General features: G+C 37.6%; 1 protein-coding gene across 2 annotated transcripts in view; it reads right to left on the bottom strand.

The window, feature by feature from the left end:
* The window catches only part of CCDC50 (coiled-coil domain containing 50), an 830503-nt gene that overhangs the window by 121040 nt on the left and 685362 nt on the right, over nt 1-24101 (bottom strand). The window lies entirely within an intron of this gene.

The following is a 24101-nucleotide window of genomic DNA, read 5'->3' on the forward strand; positions in this document are numbered from 1 at the left end:
TGTTTCTGCATAGCCCTCTCAACACTTAGCCCTATAAAGCTGAATAGCCCCATCAGAACCGTAACTCTAACCCTAAAATCTCCCAGCCAGAGTCCTTGCTTCCTTACTCTAAAACTCTCTGTGTTCCCTAATTCATAAAGTCCCTCCCTGACCGTAAAATCCCTTTTTCACTCCCTTCCCATGGCTACTGTACTACCTTGCTTGAACTCAAATAATCCATTTGGGTAAAGTGTGGCAGCTGCTTGTCCAGCCTCATATTTGAATTTGAGAGCAAGTGGGAGGCTACACCAGATACAAAGACACTCCGGTCCTTGGGTCAGAGATTGTGTTTTTAAGCACTTTGGACCTGAACGCTTGTAGTAGACTCATGTTCATAGGTAGGTACTAGGCTATCTGCCCGAGGGCATTTATAAGCTTAGCCAGAGTGTGTCGGCTTTTGCCGCCCCATTGATTAATTAACTGATCCTCTGTCAAGCAGAGCCAAGGAAGTGATCCTAGGGGTGTATTTTCTGTTACCCATCCAATCGTCAAGGTTTCTCTTGAAAAGTGTTAGTGAGGGGCTCTGCCTGATGTAATTTGGAATTTTGTTCCAAAGCATGGGGAATCTCTGTGACAGGAATCTATCCCTCCAGCATGTTCTATTTATTGTTGTGGTGAGGTTTAGCTCACTAGAGCATGTGGCTCGCAGTGACTTGGATTTCTTTAGGTGGAGCATGTCCACCAATTCTGAGTTGGACATGGCTTTGTAAGTCAGGCAGAGATCACCTCTGAGTAAGCAATATTCCACTGAGTACAGTCACAGTTTTTTCAGTCGGGCTGCATAGGACATATGTTTGAGGCCAGTAATCCTCTTGGTGAGGTACTTTTGTGGTCTTTCCAGCTGTTGGAAGTGTCTTGTGAGGTACATCCCAAATGGGGCATTGTACTCTATGATGGGTCTAATGAGTGACGAGTAGAACCTCTATTTCTAGATGCAAACCCTTTAGTAATTAGATGGGCCATATTGCCAAAGGAGAGTATACTATTTACCTGGTTCCCCAGATCTCTTATTACCTCTTCTGTATTAAAGGGGCTGCCACCTATGTGGTAATTCGTGAGTGTTTTGTTTTTCTCAAATGAGATGACTATGCATTTTTTGCCATTTAGCTTGAGGCCATGACTTTGACACCAGGTATCTGTCTCAGTAAGGCCCTTTTGGAGGATGTCCGTGTCAGCCAGTGTGTCAATTATGGCTCCCAGTTTGCAGTCGTCAGCGAACTTGGTTAGCCATAGTCCTCCTGTATTTGCCTGTACTTCTGAGAAGTATATGCCAAACAGTAGGGGTCCCAGGACCGTGCCTTGCGGGACACCACTTGTGACTGGTTTAGAGTCGGACCTGGAACCCGCTATTCTTACCGTGTGAGTTGTCTGTAAGCCAATTGGCAAACCATCTCGTGACGTAGGGGTTTATGTTCAGGCTGTTGAGTTTTTCTGTAATACCAGAGTGGGGAATGGTGTCAAAAGCCTTGGCGAGTCAAGGTATGCTGTGTGAACCAGCTTTCCCTCGGCTATGGCCTTGGTGACTGTCTTGAAAAGTCAACCAGGTTTAGTAGGCATGATCTGCCCTTACAGCCGAACTGGGTCATGTCAAGTGTTTGGAGGTTCCCAATGTCTTTGTTAATGAGTTCCATGAAGATGCACTCCATAGCCTTGCAGACCAGGCTAGTCAGGCTTATGGGGCGATAGTTACCAGGGTCAGTTGTGGCCCCTCCTTTGTGGAGAGGAATAACCGTTGCTGTGTGCCATTCTATGGGCACGTAGCCTGTGGAGAGGCTGAGGTTGAACAGCGTGTTTAGGTGGGGGGTTAGTTCTGTTGTTCGTGCAAGAAGCAGCCTGGGACACCATCTGGTCCCATTGATGCTGTTTTTGGCTTTTGAAATCGCTGTTTTCACCTGTGAGTCTGATTTTTGGGACACTACACTTTTCTGGTATTGTTGTGGGCTCTTTTGGAGGTGAGAGGGGGTGAAGTTTGCACTGAATCTATCTGCCAGGATGTTGGCAATATCAGTAGGTTCAGTATATTTTGTGCTATTTTGCACTAGTTCAGTGCATATCTGTGAGTTGCCACTTAGATTCTTAACATAGCTAAAGAAGGCTTTGTGGTTATCTTTTGAATCCTTGGCTATTTTTCTTTCGAAGTTAGCCTTGGATGATTTTATGAGGGACCTTAGTTTCTTACTGATACTGATCAGGGATGTCTTTCCTTCTTGGGATTTGCTTTTTTTCTGAACTAGTTTCCTCCTATTGTATAGCCTGTTTACTGCAAGGGTCCACCAAACTGGTTTTCTTCTCTTAGAGGAGTGAGTCTTGGTTTTGCAAGGGATGACACGATCCATGCATCCTTGTAGGTGCTCATAGAGTGCAATTGTAAAGGTTTCTGCATCTTGGGCAGTGTTATCCTTTAGCGTGGGGGCTGTGAAACTTACTACCTCTGTCTTAAGTAAGGTAAAGTTTGCTTTAGAAAAGAAGAGTTTCAGCCTTCATTTCCTTCAGAAAATGCATGGTGGGTTATAATGACATGTTTGAGGGGCCTTTTATGGTTAAAATATTCTGAAATGGGTTTTGTCATTATTGGTTCATACATTTTGTTTCATTACTTACTGGAAAAATGTTGAAAACTACAAATTTAAAACACACTAACAAGTGTAAATGTTTCTATGTGCAACTAGTTGTCTTTTATCAAATGGCACACTGTTGTAAAATCTGAAAGCAGTGTTAGTAGCATAATTGCCTGTGGTGTAGAAGGCTGTGGATTCTACTCCCACACCATGTAGATGGAGTGCTGATATTGCAGTGCCCATATGATTGTTGATTATTTGGTTCATTATAAAGAGAATAGGGGTTCTACACTCCTGAGTATGTTGGATATGAAGGTATGAGAGCAGTAAATCACCAAAGTACATAAAATACAACTTGTCCCAGGTTGAAGTCCAAAAGCAGTCAAAGTAGGGTTGTAAAAAAATCGTTTATTCCAAAACAGAAGATGAGCGCTTTCGCATAGTCAAGCTATGCTTCATCAGATACATTAATCCAAGGCAAAATGCCAGGTATATATATCCAACATTTTGGCGGGCTTATTAACTGACATATTTCAATAAAACAATTAGTATCCATAGAAACGGAATCAAGTTAAAAAACAGCATCAAATAAGACTACTCATTAAAATTATTTATATACAAAACACTAAAATCATAGATCGCCTGAACCATTGTATCCAAGAGCAAAAGTATTAGTATGCTCACTGACGCACAAAACCATGGGCAATCAAAATTCTGTTTAGATTATCAAACAGCATATACACATTCGTTCTTACAAATACTACATTCATTGCAATATCAACTGTAGTGAAACACTACTCACAAATATGAAACCCTCGCTAATTAGTTGCTGCATTAATCCAAAGGGAATATCCATGGTAAAAATATGTTCACCGATGACATGGTAAAACAAAAAGTTTTAGTTCACCGTAAGTTTAAAAACGTGAGCATATCAGAATGTCAACACTGCGTTATGCGGAAGGTAGTCAACCTCCCCTTCTTTACGCATATGATATCACATGCATTCAAACACCAATAGGGCACCTCAAGAAGTAACAAGTGATCTCCTTGGTCCTAGTGCCTAAAGTATATTGCACAAAGTGAGCGTTAAAAGGCAACGCTTCAAACAGGTCACTCTCAACAAAAAAAGAAGAGACAACTATGCATCCATGTGGAACATGGCATCCGATCACCTCTAGATGTCAGCAATAGTTCCAAACACATTACAAATAAAAAACAAAATACAAAAAACATGAAGCATAGAAAGTAGTAAAAAAGACTATCTCCAATGTAAACCGGTATGTCACAAAGTGTCCCTACACACCAGAATGTAACATATATCAGGTTTGATGCATAAACAACCAGATAAGAAATCTATTATTGGTTGTGTATCGAATAAAATTGGACACATAACTATGGAAATTGCATGTACTGCATGCATAAATTGCAAAATATGGGCCAAGACTGAAACTACCCTGATACACAGTAAGTTATATAAAACTGTAAAGCAATAACCATGCAAGATTACTAGGTAGTTAACTGTTGAATGGAAAGTTCCTTAATACACAGTATATTATTTCCCACCAGGAAACAATACTCATGCAGTAATGCTAAATGCTTAACTAACAAGTAAAGGTAAACATAAAAAATTTTATTCATAACAATTAAAATGTAAATTGTATGTAAGCCACCTACAAAGTTATTGGCTGAAAATGCAACAATACAATGCAAACGTTTGGGTGGGTAAAAGCCATCCAAGCCTAATGCATTATGTATAATGTACAACGTTGAAAACACAGCCCAAGATGTCAATAGATGGTACTATCTACGTTCAACTAATACAGATTTGAGAGGGATGGAGCTATTCAGACCCGGTGGAAGGTGCGCCGCTAACTTTAAGATCCAATGTAGCTCAGCTTTAGCCAACCTATTATCAATACTCCCTCCCCTTAGAGTAGGTGTGATGGTTTGTAGGACCCTAAAATTGAAGAAATGGGAATGATTATCCTGCACATGTCTAGCTAATGCATTACTCTCTTCTTGTTTCCGGATTTCATAAAGGTGATCATAGATACGATCTCTCAGCCTTCTTTTCGTTAAGCCTATGTAAAAGGCTGTGCAGGAGGAGCAGGTAGCCAAATATATCACATTTCTAGTATTGCAATCCGCATAATGTTTAGGTTTGAAAACTATGTTCATAATAGGATGCTTATAGTCCTGTATTTTACTTAAGCTATTGCATCTAGGACAATGTGAACAAGGATAAGTCCCTTTGGTTACTATGTCACCCAAAAGTAGACTGGTAGGTTTACCTACATTAGTAATATATTGATCATTGCAAAGTTGTTTCTTAAGATTATCACTGTTCTTATAACAGAATTTAGGTGTGAAGCCTACTATGTCTCTAATTTGCTTATTTACCGTAAGAACATTCCAGTTTTTCCTGATTATTTCTCTAATACTCTCAACTTCATTTGTATATTTAATGACATAACATATTCTATTGTCATAAGAGGTGGATTCCATGGGGGCTTTATTCCTGAATCCATGTGATGTAGATAATTCATTATTGGTGACAAAATCTATGTCACCAATGATATTGTGTCTAATTCTTCTTACCATATTCATATCATAACCCATTTCTTTGAATAGGAGTTCCAAATTATTAGATTCCTCAAAAAGGTCATGTTTACTTTGACAAAGTCTAGACACTCGGATAAATTGGCTGGTTACTATGCCACGAAATGTGTATGCTGGGTGCATGCTGTCTGCAGCTAACAATGCATTTTTCCAGACAGTTTTTCTATAGAGTGTGGTTGTGATTGTACCTTCATCAGTCAACCATAGTGTGACATCCAGAAAATTAACATACTGACATGAACTCTCCACAGTGAATCTTAGAAAATTAGTAGTAGTCTGTAGGTGTTTCAAGAATATCTGAAAATCTTCAGTTGAACCTTCCCAAATTATAAGTATGTCATCTACGAACCTTTTGTAATATTTTATCTGCCTTGAGGATGCATGAGTAAACAAAAACAGCTTCTCCCACCAGTATACTACCAGGTTAGCATAGGTATTGGCACAGGGGGTCCCCATGGCTACCCCCCATGCCTGTAGGAAATACTCATCACCAAATATAAAGATGTTGTTATTCAAAACTATATCCAGCAATTGAGTGACCAATATAATTCTATCACTGGAGAACTGAGTTTCCTTATGCAATAACTCCCTGATGTACTGGATACCTACATCATTAGGGATGGAGGTGAAGAGTTTTTCTACATCCATAGTTATAAGTAGATAACATGTCTTAGGCTTCTCCAAATATAAACCTTTGAGACTCTCTATCAGTTGATAAGTGTCTTTAAGAATGGTGCTACAGTTATTAACTACTGGACGTAAGAGGCTCTCTAGGAAGGTAGAAATATGGGCCGTAACCCACTTCTCTCCTGCTACAATGGGTCTCATAGGGATGGGCCATACATCCTTATGAACCTTGGGGAGACCTTTGAGGATGGGAATAACTGGGTCAGTTTGCAAAAGATATTCATACATCTCTAAACTGATTTGTCTACATAACAAGAGATCATAGATGTTATCTTTGACAGTGTTTATGATGGTAGAAACTTGTTGAATGGTAATACGTGTGTAGGTAGTATGGTCAGATAGTAGTTCATTCATGCATTTCACATATTCTTCTGAATCCATTAACACTACACAAGTTTCAACAAGTTTCTACCATCATAAACACTGTCAAAGATAACATCTATGATCTCTTGTTATGTAGACAAATCAGTTTAGAGATGTATGAATATCTTTTGCAAACCGACCCAGTTATTCCCATCCTCAAAGGTCTCCCCAAGGTTCATAAGGATGTATGGCCCATCCCTATGAGACCCATTGTAGCAGGAGAGAAGTGGGTTACGGCCCATATTTCTACCTTCCTAGAGAGCCTCTTACGTCCAGTAGTTAATAACTGTAGCACCATTCTTAAAGACACTTTATCAACTGATAGAGAGTCTCAAAGGTTTATATTTGGAGAAGCCTAAGACATGTTATCTACTTATAACTATGGATGTAGAAAAACTCTTCACCTCCATCCCTAATGATGTAGGTATCCAGTACATCAGGGAGTTATTGCATAAGGAAACTCAGTTCTCCAGTGATAGAATTATATTGGTCACTCAATTGCTGGATATAGTTTTGAATAACAACATCTTTATATTTGGTGATGAGTATTTCCTACAGGCATGGGGGGTAGCCATGGGGACCCCCTGTGCCAATACCTATGCTAACCTGGTAGTATACTGGTGGAGAAGCTGTTTTTGTTTACTCATGCATCCTCAAGGCAGATAAAATATTACAAACGGTTCGTAGATGACATACTTATAATTTGGGAAGGTTCAACTGAAGATTTTCAGATATTCTTGAAACACCTACAGACTACTACTAATTTTCTAAGATTCACTGTGGAGAGTTCATGTCAGTATGTTAATTTTCTGGATGTCACACTATGGTTGACTGATGAAGGTACAATCACAACCACACTCTATAGAAAAACTGTCTGGAAAAATGCATTGTTAGCTGCAGACAGCATGCACCCAGCATACATTTCGGCATAGTAACCAGCCAATTTATCCGAGTGTCTAGACTTTGTCAAAGTAAACATGACCTTTTTGAGGAATCTAATAATTTGGAACTCCTATTCAAAGAAAGGGGTTATGATATGAATATGGTAAGAAGAATTAGACACAATATCATTGGTGACATAGGTTTTGTCACCAATGATGAATTATCTACATCACATGGATTCAGGAATAAAGCCCCCATGGAATCCACCTCTTATGACAATAGAATATGTTATGTCATTAAATATACAAATGAAGTTGAGAGTATTAGAGAAATAATCAGGAAAAACTGGAATGTTCTTACGGTAAATAAGCAAATTAGAGACATAGTAGGCTTCACACCTAAATTCTGTTATAAGAACAGTGATAATCTTAAGAAACAACTTTGCAATGATCAATATATTACTAATGTAGGTAAACCTACCAGTCTACTTTTGGGTGACATAGTAACCAAAGGGACTTATCCTTGTTCACATTGTCCTAGATGCAATAGCTTAAGTAAAATACAGGACTATAAGCATCCTATTATGAACATAGTTTTCAAACCTAAACATTATGCGGATTGCAATACTAGAAATGTGATATATTTGGCTACCTGCTCCTCCTGCACAGCCTTTTACATAGGCTTAACGAAAAGAAGGCTGAGAGATCGTATCTATGATCACCTTTATGAACCGAAACAAGAAGAGAGTAATGCATTAGCTAGACATGTGCAGGATAATCATTCCCATTTCTTCAATTTTAGGGTCCTACAAACCATCACACCTACTCTAAGGGGAGGGAGTATTGATAATAGGTTGGCTAAAGCTGAGCTACATTGATCTTAAAGTTAGCGCACCTTCCACGGTCTGAATAGCTCCATCCCTCTCAAATCTGTATTAGTTGAACGTGATAGTACCATCTATTGACATCTTGGGCTGTGTTTTCAACGTTGTACATTATACATAATGCATTAGGCTTGGATGGCTTTTACCCACCCAAACGTTTGCATTGTATTGTTGCATTTTCAGCCAATAACTTTGTAGGTGGCTTACATACAATTTACATTTTAATTGTTATGGATAAAATTTTTATGTTTACCTTTACTTGTTAGTTAAGCATTTAGCATTACTGCATGAGTATTGTTTCCTGGTGAAATAATATACTGTGTATTAAGGAACTTTCCATTCAACAGTTAACTACCTAGTAATCTTGCATGGTTATTGCTTTACAGTTTTATATAACTTACTGTGTATCAGGGTAGTTTCAGTCTTGGCCCATATTTTGCAATTTATGCATGCAGTACATGCAATTTCCATAGTTATGTGTCCAATTTTATTCGATACACAACCAATAATAGATTTCTTATCTGGTTGTTTATGCATCAAACCTGATATATGTTACATTCTGGTGTAGGGACACTTTGTGACATACCGGTTTACATTGGAGATAGTCTTTTTTACTACTTTCTATGCTTCATGTTTTTTGTATTTTGTTTTTTATTTGTAATGTGTTTGGAACTATTGCTGACATCTAGAGGTGATCGGATGCCATGTTCCACATGGATGCATAGTTGTCTCTTCTTTTTTTGTTGAGAGTGACCTGTTTGAAGCGTTGCCTTTTAACGCTCACTTTGTGCAATATACTTTAGGCACTAGGACCAAGGAGATCACTTGTTACTTCTTGAGGTGCCCTATTGGTATTTGAATGCATGTGATATCATATGCGTAAAGAAGGAGGTTGACTACCTTCCATAACGCAGTGTTGACATTCTGATATGCTCACGTTTTAAACTTACGTGAACTAAAACTTTTTGTTTTACCATGTCATCAGTGAACATATTTTTACCATGGATATTCCCTTTGGATTAATGCAGCAACTAATTAGCGAGGGTTTCATATTTGTGAGTAGTGTTTCACTACAGTTGATATTGCAATGAATGTAGTATTTGTAAGAACCAATGTATATGCTGTTTGATAATCTAAACAGAATTTTGATTGCCCATGGTTTTGTGCGTCAGTGAGCATACTAATACTTTTGCTCTTGGATACAATGGTTCAGGCGATCTATGATTTTAGTGTTTTGTATATAAATAATTTTAATGAGTAGTCTTATTTGATGCTGTTTTTTAACTTGATTCCGTTTCTATGGATACTAATTGTTTTATTGAAATATGTCAGTTAATAAGCCCGCCAAAATGTTGGATATATATACCTGGCATTTTGCCTTGGATTAATGTATCTGATGAAGCATAGCTTGACTATGCGAAAGCGCTCATCTTCTGTTTTGGAATAAACGATTTTTTTACAACCCTACTTTGACTGCTTTTGGACTTCAACCTGGGACAAGTTGTATTTTATGTACTTTGGTGATTTACTCGTGGTGACTGCTCTCATACCTTCATATCCATTTTACTTTGTATTTGGTGAGAGCATCTTCAGCAGTGAGTAGTATTCCTGGTATTGCTACTCCTGAGTATGTCCTTTGTATGAGATGCCTAGTGACTATGAACTTATTGGTCATTTCCTATTGTAATATTACCACCTTACCAATTTTTTAATGCAATATAGGCAATTAATTCTTCAAGGAAAGCAGGCACTAAATCTATAGATAAAACATTGATATGTGAAGTTGTTTTGCTGGTAGCAACCTCTTCATTAGGTACGGATTTCTTTAGTGTGGAATTCAGATGATTTTACATCTGCAGAGATTGTGAGTATGGAGTAATATTAGTGGATTATAATGACAGAAGTCTTGAGTGGCCTTTTATGGTTGAAAATTTCTGAAATGGGTAGTTACTGGTTCATACATTTTGTTTCACTGCTTATAAAACTACAAATTTAAAACACTTTCTAACAAGTGGTGCTGTATTATATAAGGAATATAATTCAATGCAATCAGGAAGGTGAATCAAAGAGCAAATACGTGTATGCATGGCCCTAAAAAATGTGTGCAAGGAGTCTGTTTTGAAAACAGCCCAAAGGTAAACTTAATTCTTCACTGGCCAGATGCATTTTCTATGAATGTGGGTTTTCATGCCGTTTCATTGAATATGAATTTTTCCATTTCAATGAATGGGAGTTTCAAGGGCAGAGAAGTTTATTGCTTATGCTGTCTGTTTTCATTGCAAGACTATATTGTTTAGCAAATGGCTACCTGTGTTTGTGCTATTTTATTTCAATATCTGCAGTGACTGTAGAAGCAAATAAGAGAATAGTATGCATGGTAACTGGTGAGAAATAACCAAATAATGGAACACTGGAATGGCTGAGGAGGGGGGTGCTGCAGGAGCAGCTGCTCTGAGGGGAGGCAGTCTATTACCCTGCCTAGGGCCCTATTTGACCGTGATCTGGCTCTGGTATTTAAAGTAGAAAATATTATGCAGAAGTAGTTGTAGTTAAAGATACCTTGTAATGTAGTTATTCTTCCTATGCATTTAAATAATTTAAGGACATGACTGGAGTGGCTTTCTTGGGGAGTGACCCTGTGGGTGTGGCTCAAATAGGGGTGTTTCATGATTGTGGTGTGGGTGGGGCTTAAGGGGCGCCACAGCACTACTTCACCTAGGGTGCCATTTCGGCTAAGGCCGGCCCTGTGTGGCAGGGGCACAAAACTTTTTTACAGGACTTACCAATGTCTATCAAGCAGGCAAGACAACAACTGGCTCCCTACTGTGCTTTTCTCATCAACAAAAAAACAACATTTCATATGAAATACCCCACTACCCTTGTTTTTACAAATAATGAACAAAAAATACTCAGCCAAAATAACTCTGAAGCCAAAACTGCCTTTACTAAGGCATTCAGAAAACTTCCAAAGCTTTAAATAATCCTTAAAAAGGCTTTAAACTATTTTCCTCTTCTTATAACCTGACAAATGTAAGTAAAAGTGGTACCTAAAAGTTGCATTAGATGTCCTGTCTTGTAAAATGCAGTCTGGAACGATCTGGATGTCTCGTCGTGACCTTTGCGGCCTTCCTTACAATTTTAAACCCCATTTGCAGTTAAAAGTTGCCAGTGCAAGCTCCATTTAGCAGGCCGAGGCTCCCATTGCAAAGTTCCACATTAAGGAAGGGAAACACGTCTGCATCTTTTCTGGTGATTTTTCAACTTCCTGTGTACAGAGGGGATGCATTAGGATGTGACACAGCACTATTTCCTTCCTTCCTGCAAGGATTCTCTGGGTAATAGAGTCCCAAGTCGGTAATCATCGTTGCAGCTCATTTTACATGGATTCAAAAGAAGAAAGGAAAAGAAAAAAAGGGGAAGGAGGAAGAAAAATAATGGAAATAAAGCAAATCAAGGAAGCACATTCCCTGACAGCATCGGAGATGTCTACCTTCTACAGGTAGCCTGCAACTGTTCACCAAGACAGGGTAAATGCAGTAATTTTAAGTTAGCTTACCTAAAGCTAATTGACAATTTGCTAACTTGACAACAATTTATAGCAATCAGCTTCATTAACTATCAAGAGCTATTCTTCTGTATATAATATGCTATCTCATCAAAACGCTAATATGGTTTGACGTACACTTTAATGAATATTTCCTAGCTATAACGTTTTTTTTTCTCTCCATGAATTCAAGAAAATGGTCTGCAATGTTGTATTTAATCAGGCTTTAATGTGTTGTCCTGTTCTGTGACATGATCTCTTGTAAAAAGTCTTTTGATAGGAGAGTGTATCAGACTGAATCTGTTTATAAGCCAGTCTACGTTCTTTACAGCAGTATGGTCTGACCATTGTAAAATATAATGCAATATAAAGTTGTAGATTCATATGCTATGTGATTAATGCCAAATATCAATTTCTTTGCAATATGTAACTATAGCAACAATAGGTTGCAAAGGCTTAATCTTGGTTAAAACATACAGGAGCATTTAAAGGGGATTACGTGAGGTGGTTAAGGTTGCACATCTTGTGTCTGTGTGTTTGTATATATTGTGCATATATTTTTATTAGACTTGCTTACATTGAAATGGCTTGTTAATTACTTAACCATAAATCTTCTCTTAGAAATAGTAGATATGTGATTAGCCAAAGTTAGGGATCTAAGAGATTTTAGTGCTACAAAACATCTAATATTACAATATTTCTACCCAAATCCTTATGAATACTTGAGGAGGAAAACAAACTTAAGACCAAATGTAATTACATTTTACAACTGCTGTGTGCATTTATGCTGTGGGAAGTAGACTTATGGAATGTGAAGGGTTTGCAAGATGTTAAAAAAAGAAACTACTCCTTCATTCAGTGTACCAATCCCAGGCAAACATATTTCTCCGAGAGACACACCTGTTAAATTGTAATTGGAACAAAGACAGGGTGAGACCCTGGTTAACCCAAGTTATTGTCTTGGGTAGTAAAACCAACTTAAAGGGAGTAGCTATTTTGATTAAAAAATCATTTAAGGAGGGGGTTGTACATTATGGTGCAGATACTATTGATAGATGGTGTTATTTTAGCTGCATTAATCCCATAACCAATAAACCCACACTTTTTCTAAATGTATATGCCCCCTGCGTAAACCAACAAGACTTTATTGTTCAGCTCTACAAGTTAGTCAAAATTCCCAGATCATGATTATATAATAGGGAGTGACTGCAGCATGTTTAGTGACCCCCTAAATGTTAGATCCAACAAAAATAACAAACAAAATAAGCAAGCTTTAATCGCCTTAGATGAACTAACACTAGAATTCACCTTAGTTGACCCTGCTCTCCCAAATAACCAATTCAGTAATGCGGACAGATTTACATTTTACTCACCATGCTATAAAGTCATGGTCCAGGATAGACTTCTTTCTGATCTCAGAATCCCTCAAACGAAAAAATTATTTATACAAACAGTCCTAGATTTCTATCAGATCATTCCAAAATTACTCTGAAGCTTTTCCTCAAACAATACTCATAAACAAAACACCTACCACTCCTGGTCCCTAAACCCAAATCTTCTTGAAAAGGAAGTAGCAGTTAATGAAATCAAGACTATACTGGATGATATTAATACTGACTTATTAACCTCAGACATCGCTTTGGACATTCTGTGGGCAGCCACAAAAGTTAAAATCTGAGGGATGATAATCCAAAAGGCCGCGTATTTTAAAAAAACTTGCTAGAGGGAAAGAGACCGAAATTAAACAGAAAATCTAAGAAATTGAAAAATCACTCCAAGAAAAAATCGGTCCTGAACTTGAAGCCCAACTCATCAACCAATAGAAAGACTTATATCATTAAACCGCTAACTCAGAGAAATGAAACTGCTAGCAAACTACTCCGAAGAGACTCAACAGCCCTCTAGGTTATTAGCTAGACTCACAAAAGCTTAACAAGACCCAGCTACGATTTCACAAATTAAACACAATAGTGAAATAACCACAAATACTCAAGATATAGTAAGTATATTTGAAAATAAATATGATAGACTATATGGACCACAGAAGAAAATAGATCCACAATCTCATAACTCCTCCTTTAATGCTATTACATTCCCAAAATAGATCCACAATCTCATAACTCCTCCTTTAATGCTATTACATTCCCAAAAATTGGAAAGCAACAATTTGAAAATCTGGAATCCCCTCTAAAAACTGAAGAAATTATGGAAGCAATAGAGTGTCTCAAAAGTAAGAAAGGACCAGGTCCTGATGGGTTTACTTCGAAGTTTTATAAAAAGTTTGCCTTGAAACTTGTTCCTATCCTTCTTAAAGTCTTTGATCATGTTTGTAAACATGGCTTTGCTGATTTATATCTTAACTCCAAACCACCTTTATTCATAAACACAATACAGACAAATCTAATCCATCAAATTATAGACTTATTTCACTTATTAATGTAGATGTCAAAATTCTGGCTACGACTCTAGCCAATAGAATTAAACAAGTCATCCATTCAATTATATCCCCACAGCAATCAGGATTCATGAAGGGAAGACAAACTTGGGACAATACACTTACCCTAGATGCAGCTATACAATTTACTGCAAAACACAAACTTCCCCTATACCTTATGGCAGACGCCACAAAGGCTTTCGACACAGTCAATCATGAATTTTTATTCTTAACTCTACAACAATTCAACTTTCCAGTTTCATAAATATAATTAAAATCTTGTATAACTCTTCATATAGTACAGTAGTAATCTATAAACTACACTCATCAAAAATAAAAGTAAAAATGCTACTAGACAGGGCTGTTCCCTCTCACCATACCTCCTTAACATATATATTGCACCTCTATTCTTATACTTAACGCAAAAAAACTTTCATCATATACACAACATTCTGGGGAATAGTCTTGCCTTTTCAGCATTTGCAATCGACCTCATTATATATTTCCAGCTTCCCAACACTGACCTTAATAAAGTCCAAAATACAATTGAAATCTTCTCAAAAACTTCCAACTACGAAATTAATCCTCAAAATCTCTTATTTTTCCAATTAACCCAAACAGTCATAAAGAAGCTCTGTTTCCCATATCCCAAATAAAGCTGAACTATGCTCTTAAATATCTATGGATAGTATTTGACCATAATCATAAAAAAACTCTCTACAAAATAACCTCCTTAGAATATGGTTGTCCATAGAAAATGATTTAACCAGATGGAAAAACTTGAATTTCCCCTTCTTGTCTAAAATAGCAATACTAAAAATGAATGTTCTACCCAGAATACTGTTCCAGTTTAATTCAAAAGACAATATCATTCCACTAATCTTTTTCAAAAAAAAAAAAAAAAAATGAACAGAACCTTAACTAAATTCATAAGGTTCCCTAAAAATCCTAGAATCGTGTTATCAAGATTAATGCTGCCAAAAAACAAGGGAGGACTGGGGATACCCGATTTCAGATTGTATTACAACAATCTGTGCCAGCAGAATCATACTAATTGCAGACCATAATTCAAACAAAATAACTTGCTTTCCTCAATGGATCGGTCTCTGGCAGGCTCATGTGAAAACTTGTAAAATAAACCCCAAAGCATTACCCTTCATAAATAAATCTTTATTAAAAAACATTAAATTAGACAACCTACCCTCTGTAAGAAAACTTTACTGCAGTCCTTTATACTTCCAATCTTTAACACGAATTAATGTACTAAAAGAAGATTAGAAATGTTGTAGTATACCAGAGTCTAGTAAAAGCATACAAACTGTTAATGTACAGCAGCCCCTAAATTTTCTTCCAGAACACGTGATCAGTACAGGTTCGTGTCTGATTTTAATTTTACAAATGTTAGTCCTCCTTGTTAATTCTTCTGTAATGCTGCACATACAGAGATCAGCATTAAATAACTAAATCAAACTGATGACAGGTAAACTTTGGAACATGCAGCCAAATGACTAGCAGATGGAAATAATGCAAACTCAAAGGAGCATTAAATGCATGTAAAGGTGTATGCTTTTCCTATATGGTGACTTACTAATCTTAGTTACCAAATGGTGAAAAAACTAACAGTTAACACATTTACAGATCGTGTTAAGTTTTCAACACATACATTATAAGTAATTTAGAAATATGAATATCTGTTGAAGTATTAGGCGAAAGAAACATGCCATGGTTGCTCTACAGACTTGCTAAAACTAACTTTGAAATTATAAACCTTACAAACTATTTACTCCTGTAGCACCCTAACAGCTGTCAGAACTTGGATGCCTTTATATTTATGGAATTAGAAAAAGGTGCTGCTACAGCAGTGTTTAGGCAAATAAACTGCAAGAGAATTTGGGAACAACAAGTAATGGCAACCCCCCCCCCCCCAAAAAAAAAAAAAAAGCAAAATCATACTGCTATTAAGATTATATAGAATAAGCAAGTACATATTTAATTAGGAAAAGAAGCTAACATATGGGATGTGATCTGAATATAAACTGTCTCCCTTCATAGCAGAACAGTTCTAAATATTAATGAAGCTAACTCCTTCCGAGGAATTCCCACTACAATTCCTTTCCCAAGTGAGATGGCACCGTTAACAATTTTGTTTTCTTTATGTACATCAATCAACCTTTGTCATGGACATATATGTTGGGTCCCTTAAATTTCCTCTTGGAAGTTGCAAGACTCTGATGCAAGCTGTTTAATTATTAGACAGTACTTGTGGGCTGCCCATGAAACCAGGCACTAGTATAAAAGTGTAATTGCAATTTTTCACTCTTAAGAGCATTTCCACAAGTCCTTAGACTATATTCATGCATGGAACACACTGACTGTATTTAACTTTAATACTTGTGTAGCCTTTTAATGAATCCTTTTAACAAAATTGTTTGTAAAAATATTTCTCTCTATAAACTTGAGACAAGGGCCAGGCAAGACAAAGAGTTGAAAAACAGTGCTGACTCAGGATAAAACAGATCCACAAATCTTTTTAATATAAATATCCCACCCACGATCAAAAATGTTACAACAATTAAAAACTGTTGGCACACACTACTAAGCGCTTTCATCCAGATCCACCAGACTTCAGAGTTGTATACAAATGCAGCAGTATTCAATAACCAGTTCCATTAGCAGCATTAAAGTTTAATAGTGCATATTAATCCAACATTAAAGACGAAGAGTCAAGTACCCAAACTGGCAGACAAGGGTACTCTGCTGCCATACATCCAAAGATGTAGATTCCAAGTAGGACAACAAGATGACAAAATGCGGTCATCTCTGAGATGTATGCTAGATCAAAAAGGTAAAATAAGACCAAAAGTGTACTACCCATTTAGGCAGCAGCCTATAGAGTGCATTGGCCCTCTTTAAGAGCTGGGTTTCCCCCACAATGCAATGAATACATCCTGAATGACTGGTTCTAAGGGAGAAATAACCTGTAGCTTATCAATCATTTTCCTCAGAAACTCACACTGCATTTTTTTTTTGAGTGGGTAATAAAGGCATAAGACTCATCTATGCTGTTTTTCCATAAGCTTGTGGGGATCTTGCAAGAAGAAATGATCAGCAAGAAATACAAATGGAATGGTGAAATTATTTTATTTTCCCTTTGGGATCCACCAAATTACAAGATTTGGATAACAAAGAAGTTCCATGACCTCATTGGCTTACAGGTATGATTTCACTGATGGAATTGTGTGGAGCGGAGATCGTGAGATACATGTTCCAGAGGATCAGAACTCTGTTGTAGTTCTGTCCCCAGACCATTGCTGCTTTTGTTGTTATGACACTGATTCTGCTTTATACCAAGCTCCCTAATGGTGTACTAGAAAACTGTGATTAAACTTACACTAAACAAACATTTGTTTAATGACCAGGCTTTGAAGTAATAGTCCTGCTGCACAATGACCTACCAAGTCTTCCTCAAGCAGGATCTCTTGGAGCCTCTAATCTTGAATACCACTAATAAGTGGCAGGAATACAACTTCATGGGGTTACAATTGCTGATTACAGGCTCCAAAATTCTCATTACAGGGTAAAGTGGTGCAAGAACTTTGAGATATCCTGACCAAGATGGGTGTTGAAAGTACAGCTCCCCCACTGCCTTCATCCCCATCTGCAGACCAAAGGCTCAGGCTCAAGTCACTGATAGCAAAGGGTGAGCTTGCCACCTGCAGAGTTCAAGAGAATTGGACAAAGAATGGATTTACCTCCAGGAAGTTTGGGCAAAAACTTAGTCTGTGAGGGATGTTGTGAATTATGGTTCTCACTAAGGACCCTGGTGCATGTATTTACAGGAACAGTCGTTGACTTATTGCCATTTTCTTCATCGAAAAACAGGCAAACAACTTTTTTTCCTTCACCATACGGCAGCAGAGCTGAACTCCGGACATTTCTGACGCTATCTTACCAGTGTTCGTCTTCAAGACAATACAGGCAAATTGTTGCAGGCCTTGGCTGCTAATCTAACTGCAACACACATTTACTCTTTCTTAAATGTACAAACACAAGACAAAGGCTATACAGAGCATCAAGATCAAATCTGTGTGAAGAGTAAAATGAAGAATGGGCGGATTCTGAGGATAACCTGCTCAATTTTGTGGTTAGCACTGTGTGCCACAAAATCCACCAATACAGGTGCATAGACACCACCAAACATGGGACTTTACATTCTAAAAAGTGCCATATTCTGACTGGTGAAGATGCACCTAAATCAAAGAGTCATCAATACTAGGATTGTCATGAATTTAGAATGTTTTTTTTTTCAGATTTAACTGTTGAGCTGCTCAATATGCAAACATTTCCAATTGCCTAAGCATTACCTCCCTGCAGAGTCATCTAGCATTACTCAATATGTTAATGGTTTCATAAGAAAACAATGCAAGAATTTGGCAATTCATTCAAAGGAAAAGCAAGTCTTCATGGGAGATTCTAAACAAAACATAACCTTTTGGATTAATATGCTGCATTATGCTTGAGTTAATCTGATTTTAAGTGCCATACCGACTTTCTTCTTGGAAAACAACAATCAAACATATCAAGTGACAAATCAACAAGAATGACATTTTCTGCATTTGGTCCTGTGCCTGACAACCTTCAAACCTTTCTTTAATCAGACTATGCCCATTTGTTCCCTAGTATATGGGACCAGCCCTGGGTGCCAGGAGACGGCTGTTAAAAGGGGGCCATCATCCAGTTAGCCTTTAAGGATTTTTATGCCCTTTGTTACCCCTTCATCTTCCTTTGCATTAGACCTGCATCAGAGCTTCTCCAGTACTTGGGTGAGTCTGGCTTATCCCCTTGACACGAACCCTGAAGAGAGACTTTTTTTTTTTTAATTAAATCCCTAGCCCTCCCCCTTCCTGTTAAGCTGAGTGTTCACATCATCATGGGGACACTATACACTTCTAAATCCCTACACTCCTTCAGATGCTTCAAGGGCCATGATCACTGGACAATGCCATTCTCAAGTCAGCTTAAGTTGTCTGCGACATCGGCAAAAATCGCTGTACTATCAACTGCAGGATTCAACTTGCCAACCAAAAATTCTCTTCCTTCCCAGCATAACCAAATACCTCAGACACTAATCAAATTTACACTGCCAGAGCTCTAGGTCAGGGTTCCAACTCGAAGAAATATCTTGCTAAATTTATGACCGCCTTTGTCTCTACAAAAACAGACAATGAACAGTATTCTATCTTCTCATTACTTATCAATTTGAAACAACTAGTGGCTGTACAACAGCAGATGGTAACTACTACTAATGAAAACATTTCCGAGTTGGACACTAAAAATAGTCCGATAAAATCTCAAACTAATTTTTCTAGAGAGCAAAAGTTAAGATAAACTGGAAGTTCAAACTAGATCCATGAGGAGAAATCTATAAATAAATGGAGAACTCAAAGAGGGCATTGGCAAGAATGACTTCAGTCGTAATCCCTTAAATACTTATGAATGTACTCTCTTTCTCTCCCATATGGAATGTAACGAGTTCATAAACTGCTGTCTCTTAAGCCCTAACTGCCACACCCCATTTGAATATAAACCACCGTCACGTTTTTACTGAACTTAAAGCTAAACAAACAGTGAACCTTTAATTTTCAAAACTGCTTGGGCTAATCTTCCAAAAGAACAGTACTGGATCAAAGACACAATGGAAAGGTTATGGCAGCTAAGGATATGTGGGAAGAGACTAAACAAAAGATAATGCAAAAACTGTGAAACCAAAAATTTGCGCCTATGGATATGGATAGCAAGATACAAGCACTAACATGTTTTTAGTCCTTTTAGTTTTATACACAGGACAGGCGTAATTTTATAAACCAGAGAAATTATGGACAGCAATTAATAAAGAGTTGAAGGATTTTATTTGAGAGGGGAAGAGAGCAAGGGTCAAATGGGATAAGTTAATTCCCCCAACAGAACAATGTTTAGGATTACCTGCTTTGTATGGATATTTCACAGCTGTACATTAAGGCTCTTTATACATAACCCAAGCAGAAAGTTACAATTCAAAAGTGGAAAGGGATGGTGATAAAGTAGGGAAGTACTTCAAGAAATAAAGGATGGGATTTCGGATGCAGATCCTTAAGAACAGTCAAATAGAATATTATATTCATAAAGCAGCCGAAGGTATATAAAGAACAAAGCCAACACAGGAAGAGGAGATTCTGCCAAAAGGGATAACTGCAAACAGAGGTACAGAGAATAGACAGAAGAATGCTAGAATTTACTGGAGGAAGCTGGCAAAGGAACCATGGTGTCATGAACAAATTAGAGAAGGAAAGGTAATAGAATGGGAAGAGGCCAAGAAGACATCTGGATTACAGTCCAGTGATTGCCTTCTCTATCGGGGACTGATGCCAGAACACAGACAAAGAGAAAGGGATATGGAATCCTAAATGAAAGATCTGCACTGATTGAGTTTTAATGGAATTTGGAAGAGAAGTTGTTGTTAAAAAAAGATAATTAGAAGGGCATATAAATCATTCCCCATTAACTACAGGAATCAAGAGGTCAGAAAAGACTGGCGAGGTAGATTAGCTATGCAATTATGAGGATATATGCATGGCTCCCAAATATGCAACAAACTAAGATTTTGGATTTCTGTCTGTAAGTGATTGCATAGATACTTTTATACTCCCAAGCAGACTCCAAATAATTTTTCCTCAGGCCAGTACAAATGTTGGAGGTGTGATGGGGAAGAAAGAGGTAACTGGGAGCATACGTTTTGGGAGAGTAATGAGTTGTCAGACTTATGACTGCCAAAAAAGCAATTACTAGAAAAGTGAAATCAAACTCTAAACCAGCGACAGTTGTAGAGAGTAGTGTAACGGAGATAAAAGAAAGTGGAATCTTTAGAAAAGGATAAGAGTAAATTAGAGAAAAAAAATGGAAATAGTGGAATACACTAAAAAAAGTTCTGGAGTAGGAATGCAGTTTAAGAGAAAGCAGGAACTGAATAATTTACATAATGTTGCTTAGATTGCACATCACATATATATTGTTGTATATATCCTATGTTGTTGACTTTCGGCTATTCCCGGTTAGGGGTTGCCACAACGGAACTCCGGTCCACTGATGAATGGTAGTTGATTTTTACGTGCCGAGTTACCAGCCCTGACGCACAACCTTCAACGAAGGTATGCTCATTCACGCACGTCTCCATGCAGAAGGTGCTCTAGCTGAGAAATGAACCGGACAGCGTCTTACTGTGAGGCGACAATGCTACCGCAGCACCACCATATATCCTATAATACTGGTAAATATGAACAATATGGTTTGAATATATTTATATAAATGTAAATTTGCCTATGTCACAAGTGATAATTTAACTCATTCCCTCCAATACATCTCTTTTAAGTATGTACCATTAACTCCCAGTGGGCATGGCTTCAGCCTTTAAAAAAGAAGTTATCACCTTACAGTTCTAACAAATATTCACCGACAGAGGTCATATATCAATACAATTGTGTTTGCCATCTTGTATGCTTCCAGATAAAATATTTTGATACTTTGTATGCAGCACGGTTTTGGAATTATTAATGCAAATATAAACAGGCAATATTTGATGTCTAGAGGAGCAGTAGGAGGTAACTGCAGAAATGCCTGTAGACATCACTCGGCTGTAATGAGTTAATAAAGGTGTTCAAAAAATACAGTGGAAAAATATTTCACATTTACCATGCTCAAGAGACTGAAAGATATTTCACAAAATGCAAAGACACGTTATAAAATCATTATTTTTCCTATCAAAAATCAGAATGCATCGAAGTGAAAACTTGGGTTAACATCAATATAGTACTTCAGAGGATTAAGGATACGGGTTGTTAATGAGGTGATTCATGTGGTGCAGAGTTTGATTACACATGTGGTGATTCATGTAGTTCAAAGTTTGATTACCTCGGTCTTCATTTACCAACTGTATAACTGAGCATGTCTCTGGGGGAAGATGGGAAACTGGGCGGTCTGCTGGCTTACATGCCTAGTAACTGTATATGAACCTATGAAATACACATTCTTTCAATGGTGGAGAAGATAAAGTGTCAGCAATACTCAAAGAAAAACATTACTGAAATAAGTTAGCACTCACTAAACCACCAATTATCTATATAATTAAATTTGCAAAATGTATCATTTAAAATGTGCCTCCTTCCCGTTGTATGTTTATTTGTATTATCAAGGCTGCTCTGGTCCAGGTCGTGACTGAAAAGGGTCACTGGACCAGTTCACCCACTTGGTTAACAAATGTTAAATAAAGCAAAATTTTATAGAATATTAACACAGATACAAAACAGTCTTACTATAGAACATTTTAAAACAAACATGACAAATATTGTAAAATAATGTTTTTAAAACATCCATTTTCTTGCCAAAGGAAGTAGTAGATCAGTGTTGACAGTTAATGATAAATTTTCAAATATATTAGTCTTTTTGCATACTTGACCTTTTTTCATGATTTATGAAAGCAGAGACCCATCCTCTTTTCTCTTTGACTTCAAGACAGTCAGAAATGTGTTACTATAAAGGCAAACTCCTTTACATAATGCTAGCACAGTTTACATGCCTTGTGTACTTTTTCCTAAACTATAAGTGTTGACAGGAAATGAGCAGGGCATCGTATATCAAACAAATTATGACTAGAAATGTACACCTCTTTTAATGACACATTAGGACTATGAATTGTTAAGCTTTCTGGGAAGTTCAGCAACATGACTACTTGATCTGCACATATATTTGCTGATGGCCCTTCCTGTTTTTATATATCCATCTTTAAGTTTTCCTCTGATTTTTTGGCTAGTTCTGGACACACTCACTTGTTTCCTCCCTAGTAACTGCTGCAGCTTTAACTTTCTGATCCCGTTATGACTTAATTCTGCTGCCACATCACCTGTTGTACATCTGTGGCTACAGCCACCATTATGGTCACAAGATTCCATGCAGCTGCCTTTTATTCAACTATAAAACTGTTCTGACAAGCTGAATCTGAATTATGCACACAGACACAGAAGTCTAAACTAAAAGAATGCAGCAGGAGTATCACATCGAAGACTGTCCTTTTCTAGCTAGAAAATGATGCATGTGACGCTACTGTGGGTCTGAAACGGCATTAATGAATTAAGAGCTGGCACACTGCTGTGCAACAGCCTGTACTGACATGAAAAGTTAAAATATCAAGCCACTTATATTCATTCCACACAGAGAACCCAAAAGAATTAAGAAAAAGTGCACCACACATAAAATGAGACTTTGCTCACAATATATGGAAGCTTCCTGTACCACTTTGATTTAGACAGTCCCAGGAAGTAATCACCAGGTCTTGCACCCAGTGAAATTACCAGTCATATTACCACAAGTCAGTCCATAGAGAAAGACTGAACTTCCAAGGACAGCAGCAAAGAGAGTAAGCAGACATATCACTGCGATGCCGGACTAACAAAAGTGGACCTTTAAAATTTACAAGCTGTCCCTTTGCATGATGTGCGATCTCAAGAAGAATGCTGATCACGCAAACTCCCACTCACACTCAGCCTAACATTCTGCCAAGCTCAGGCCAGTTGGATGCACAACAGACCAATGGCATAATCACCTGCAGTTAATGTGGGATGATTGCTACTCTTTATGAACCCATAATATAGCACCTTATGAATAACAGACTATTATCCTTTTTGCCTATCTAACCAACACAAATTAAACATAACTGTACTTCAGGTCCAGCACAGCAGTAAGAAATTGAACACCAGGACTAGGTGGTCATCTTGTGCTTGGCCTTTCTTTGACTACTTGCAGATCACAGTGTCCCGTGTGGTACTTTAGGCACAGCAAAATAAAGCACAGTATATGGTCATTAGAACTGGCAATTTGCTTCATTGCTACTTACTGTCTACTAGTACCACAATAAATGTGAAATGTAGTGTCTGAATATGAGAAACAAAATAATTCTCCAAATAACTTTTGATTTTGCAACAGTGAGAAAAGAGATGGTGGGAGATGAAAGGATCCCCTTCTTAAAGGCACAACACTGGGGTCATTCAGAATGAAGGGGGTGAG

Source organism: Protopterus annectens, chromosome 4.part1 (genome assembly GCF_019279795.1).
Source record: "Protopterus annectens isolate FY-2018-M chromosome 4.part1, PAN1.0, whole genome shotgun sequence".
Lineage (NCBI taxonomy): Eukaryota > Metazoa > Chordata > Ceratodontiformes > Protopteridae > Protopterus > Protopterus annectens.